General features: G+C 32.7%; 1 pseudogene; it reads left to right on the top strand.

Annotated features, from left to right (window-relative positions):
- Window positions 1-1326: 1326 nt before the first annotated feature.
- LOC145036230 (galacturonosyltransferase 8 pseudogene) lies at window positions 1327-4609 on the top strand (annotated as a pseudogene).
- The last annotated feature ends 1393 nt before the right edge of the window (window positions 4610-6002 follow it).

Here is a 6002-nt window from a genome sequence, read left to right on the forward strand (position 1 = left end):
TAGGAAACTGAGAGTACAAAAAATACTAAGTCTAGGAGTTATATTTCGAACATACAATGACTTAGAAAATACATTACATACGAAATACATCAAATACACTTCGACTCTTTACAACAAGACTTCTTTCTAAGTTATTAATTATGTATTGACTCAAAAAGAAACACCCATAATATAGCTTACCAAATTAATCAGATTATGATGCCAGGGAAGCATGGGAACAAAATACATCTAGATGAAGATACACAAGTGTTCTTATATCAGCTAGTTGGTATGTGGGGCCAACTTCTATTTCCTAAACCCTGGAAGGAGTTTTGTTTATTGTATGACATGCACAAGACCAAGGGAATTAAGCCAATTCTTGATGGAATGGTAATGTAGTTTGTCCTTTTTGCTCATTTTTCAATAATAGAAGTGTAGGCCATGTTTTGATTCTGGATTCCATCGGAAATAAAGATTCCATTCCATTGCTATTTTTCTTGCCAAATGGACAGAACTAAATTTCCATTTCATTAATTACAATTTTGGTCCCCGAGTATAGTCACTTTTCTTGAAACATGGATGAAAAACTTCATAAGAACCTCAAAATAAAGACAAAAAAACAAAAGAAAACTTTATGATATTCAACTTGCAAAAATTAGCTACTCAATGACCAAAAATGTAACTTACTCTAACGTACAAATTCCATTTCATAATTTGTAATCCAAATGCATAACAGATTATGATTCCTTCAGATTCCAATCCAATCCTTCTTTATCTCATTAAGTTTCATTTTAATGAATTTACAAGTAACAACATGATGGTATAAAAAATGGGGGACAAAATATGGACACCATGGTTCATTAAATTGATCCACTCCCGAATCTATTTCAACATCTACACTAATTTCCCACATAAATCCGCTCTCAGTGTCTCTCACAGAGATACCGGTGTCAACTACGGGAAACCCGCGGGTCCCGATTCCAATCTCTTCCACGAAACTTCCCAAATTTCCAAATTCGCCCCTTTAAAAAATCTCAAATGGTAAGATTTCTGTTTCCAAGAAGTCTACCCCAAGAGAATCATAAATAATGTCTATGAAATCGATCCCATTTTAAAATTAACACAAAAATCAAACCCTCTTATACTCGTGAACATTCATCGCGCATCAAAAATGTTGATCAAAAACTTGTTGTGTCACTTTGAGAGGTTGAATGTTTGTTTGTGGGTCCTGCATCAGATTTTTTGTTTAATCTTGCGAGACGTGGATATCTTGTGATAAATGTGGATCATTTTTTGGATGATTTCAAGAAATTAAAATTGAGTAAAGTAAAAAATGAAGTTTTTGTGATGGCGTACGTGGTTAAAAAGGCGTTGGAAATGAATTATGACACGTGGGTGTTGGATCATGACATGATTCCGGTCAAACCGAAGTTGTTTTTGGACTTTTTGAAACTTGGTTTGACTGTTGACTTTTATGTCATGGACAGATTTGGGATTTTGTTTGCAAAAAGTTCAAGATCCGGGATTTGTATGGATCAGTTTGTGGATAAGATTGCGAGGATGGTTGGTGAGGGTAGTTTTGGGATTTTGGTAGGGAAGTTGTTGGAGGCGAAGGGTGTAAAGTTGGAAAGGGCAAATGATGACGCGGTTGAAGTGAATGATGAAGGAAGTTTGATGAAGAATGAGACGAAGGTGGTGTTTTGGAATTCTGATTTAGGTTTGGATTTGGTTAGAAATAGACATGAAAGTTTAGAATTGTGGATTATAGATGTTGAGTGTAATTGTAAGGCTGTTATTTGTCTGTCATCATAGTGATTTTGATTTGAATTTGAGTTTTATAATCTTTATTAATATTACGCGTTGTAAATTATAGATTGAGATTTATATTACAAGAGTTTTAATTTCATTAAAGATATATTTTCTTTCTGTAATATGTACGAAAGTTGTTATGTATTCTGGTCTTGGTATCAAAGGAGCTTTTCAAGAATGGTGAGTTTATATATATTCAACAATTTGTTTTTTTTATTCTTATTTATTTATTTATTATTATTAGAATTGTTGTTATCGTTTTTATTATTGTTATTGTTATTTAAAAGACAATTGCAAAATGGTCCTTATTGTTGTAAAATATGTGGTTTTTCTCAAAAAAAAAAAAAAAAACTTTGTGTGTTGGACCAATGGTTTAAAATTGGATCTTTTTATTGGTCTCGGTCCCTCTTAGGCCGGAGGGTACATCAACGGGTAAGGTGAAAGGTACGGGAACCATACCCCAGGAACAACAGACCCTGGGTGCGGTTTAGGCAGTGCGGGGAATACCCCGCCCTTCGCTCCTTATGTGATTAAGCCAATTTTATTTTATGTATTCTCTTTATTGTTTTAGCTATATATATATATATATATATATATATATATATATATATATATATATATATATATATATATATATATATATATATATATATATATATATATATATATAAAATATTATATTAAAAATTTATGGTTTTTAATTCCTTACAAATAAAATAATATTGGTATAAAATATATTTTGAAAAAAATAAATAAATAAATAAGGGGAAGTCAAACGTGACAATTTTCTGGCTTTTGGTGAGTGAAATGTGAGTGCAAAGCTGACTTGACATGAAAAAAAAATAAGTGGTGACGTGTGAGTATACCCTCTACCCTCTGATCTTAGGGTGGAAAGAGTCATGTTAATTTGGGTTGGTGGTACCATTTGTACCTTCAAGACACCACTCCCTTATCAATGGGTTGGGAGTGGTGGGTTGATATACAGGTTTACCAAACCGCTCCATTTCTCTCTCTCTCTTTCTATATATATATATATATATATATATATATATATATATATATATATATATATATATATATATATATATATATATATATATATATATGCATTGATTAGTTGTATCTCATGTTTTAAAACTTGTAGCAATATGTTTTTAATTAGTTTGTGAACTATTTTTGTATGTTTTTTTTAATATATTGTGAATAATTTTTTTATGATTTTTATTAGTTTGTGTTTATTTTAAAATTAAAAATTGAGTGGGTAGGGAAAGATGAGTTTCTGTGTGTTTTGGGTTGGGAAAGATAAAAAAGAAATGGGAAAAAAACTGATGTAAAGCTGATATGACAGTGGGTTGAGTGGGTTGGGAGGGAAACACTCCTTCCACCCTTAGTAACAAACGTAAGAACCCAAAATTATCTAGCAAAAAGAATAGGAGTATTTTGGTCTTTCCACTTAGTTTTAGTCCCTCCTGGTGTAACCTCATAATCAAGCTTTAGCATCATATCGTCCGATGATGATATAATTGTTAACTTACTAGAAGCTTAATAATATCTTAACTGATTGCGTTCATTGAAGAATCATGAATTTTTCTCTAATAAGAACATAACTGGATTGTCTCGAAGGTGTGTACTTGGATTGAAATGTTATCCATTAAAACCTAAAAGGCAAGCAGACGATAATAGATCGTTAGATCTGCTTACACTACCTATAATCATAAATTTAAGCTCTAACATTCAAAACTCGTTAGATTTTTCACTGACCTTTCATGCAACTACACATATTTGTTATCGTAACATGCTTACAAAACATTGTTCAACTTCGATGCAAACTCAATCGACAAGCCAACATTCTTGCTATTTGAGAACGAGGTGAATGAACGAACTAAGGTGACAAGACAAGTGATTGTGGATACGAAAGAGTCATTCCATAATCAACTTATGATTTAGAAGCTAAAAGATTCGATTTTCTATGTTAATGAGCAATTAACCAAGGTGAAAAGCAAGGTGCAAAATCAATACCTAAAAGTTTGCACTTCCTTAGAATTAGGTTGATGGAAGAGAGAATTATGCATCCAGATAAGTATTCTGATGAAGTAAAACCAGGACTGGTTGCATTTGATGATATCAAGGATTATCAAAATGATATCTTTTCTGATAACGTGATAGATACAGTAGTTGTAGTTAATTCAAATATGAAGAACACAAAAAGGCATATAAGCATGTTTTTCATGTTATGAGATTGTTGTATTTTTAAATTTGACATCTTTTTGATTGTCATCGTACAATGAGTGAGATGGCAAACGGGCAACAAGCTGTGCCACTAAGCCTTTTTGAATGGTAAAGCTAATTCTTTTAAAGACTACATTCGAAGATCTAGGGGATATAACATTACTACGCATGATTCGTTGTACTCTTTTAAGAAGCTCTACTGCATCCGGTGTGAGGAAACCAAACATATCAAATGCAAATGGTATGAACACGTATTGATTTTCCAGGCACGATCTCTCATGTTTGGTGACTTTGCCTGTGGCTGCTTTTAAAGTAGCATGTCCCGCTGTGAAACCCCCAACCCTAAGATAAATCTAGGTGCAATGCTAGTTATGTTCAAGGTGAAAGAATAGAACGATGCTCATATGAAGTAAAGGTAGCAGAGGATTATAAGTTCTTGAACTCTTCATACGCCCCATTGTTAAAACAACTAGAATTTGCAAAATTGCAAATATTTTACTTTGAGAATAAGCTTAAGAACACAACAAAGGATACAACCAATATGAAATTTAGGAACCCAAAGTATATCTCCTTCTTTATACATCCATGTTAGTCAGTCATCATGTAATCACCTCTACCCTACATTTATGTCATACACCATCACTAAGTACCTACCATCCATCGCCCTTCATTATCTTTACCACAACCTCACTACCACCCTTATTTATCCATTCTAGTCACCATAATTAATCATTATCTCCATTATCTATTAGCCTTTTCCCTTGGTTATTTTCATAACAAAAGGGGTTGCACTTTGAATCAATACAAAACAGATGAAAAGAAAGGCACACACGAAAAAGGGCACCTAAGTATGGATTTTCCAAATAGAAGGCATGGATCTAGTTTTCTTGATGTGTATGAAAAGCATACATGGGGGGGGGGGGGGGTGTTCCCGGGTTGGGGATGGGCTAAGTGGAAAGAAAAAGGTCCTTTCTTTTTGCAAGATAATATAGGTTCTAACGACTATTATCAAGAGCGATCAAAAACGAATAAAAAGATCTAACTTTGACCATTGGCGCCCCACCAAATCTTTTTGGACTAAAACCACATATTTTTGACAACCACAATGATCATTTTTGCAATTTTTTATTATAAAAACATTAATAATAATATTGAAACATAATCACATAAAGTTTATGTGTTTCCTAAGTTTACAAGTTTCATCTCTAATTTTATTTGTTTGGTCTGGTTAGAAAAAGTTGGATGATTAGCCTTTAAAACTATCATTTGAACTATGTAAAATAAGTTTTATGCCATTATTAGTTATTTTATATTTATTTAAACTAATTTTTATTAAATAAAAAAACTACCCCCCCCCCCCCAAAAAAAAGCCTACCTATTACTCTCTATGCAACTCTCTCTCTCTCTCTCTATGTGTGTGTGTGTGTGTAACACCCTGTTTCAGGTCGTTTCATGATTCGACACCGTGACCCAAAGATCAAGTATCATAAGGATTTGGGCATTGAAGAATGAGAGGTTTAGACCCATTTGGAAGTGGGTAATGTAGATCATATGATCCAAGAGTTTGGTTTGTGCTTTGAAGACCAAGGGTATAACTGTAAGTGATAGTTTAGGCCTTTTATGAATTTTTGATTTAAGTTTGGAAGGTTTTAAGGAAAGTGAGAGTTGATATAATTGTAGAGATTCTCATTACCATTCTTCCATGAAGTGTTTACAAAACCAATATTTCAAAATTATTATCCAAAATCAGAGTATCCCAAGATCCAATATCATAAAAACAGGAAGATGTGCACAATCACACCTTCGCCTTTCCACAATCCTCTGGAGTACCTAAAACAATAAATTGAAACCATAAGTGTAACAACCCCAAAATATGAATAAAATTTTCATTTTTAAAACAACTACTACAAGTATAACAATTGTTCCAAAACCACCATAATGTTTAAAAATCATATCATCAGATTACAATATCAAAATGCGGAAAT

The sequence above is a fragment of the Lactuca saligna genome, chromosome 3, assembly GCF_052625555.1.
Source record: "Lactuca saligna cultivar CGN05327 chromosome 3, ASM5262555v1, whole genome shotgun sequence".
NCBI lineage: Eukaryota > Viridiplantae > Streptophyta > Magnoliopsida > Asterales > Asteraceae > Lactuca > Lactuca saligna.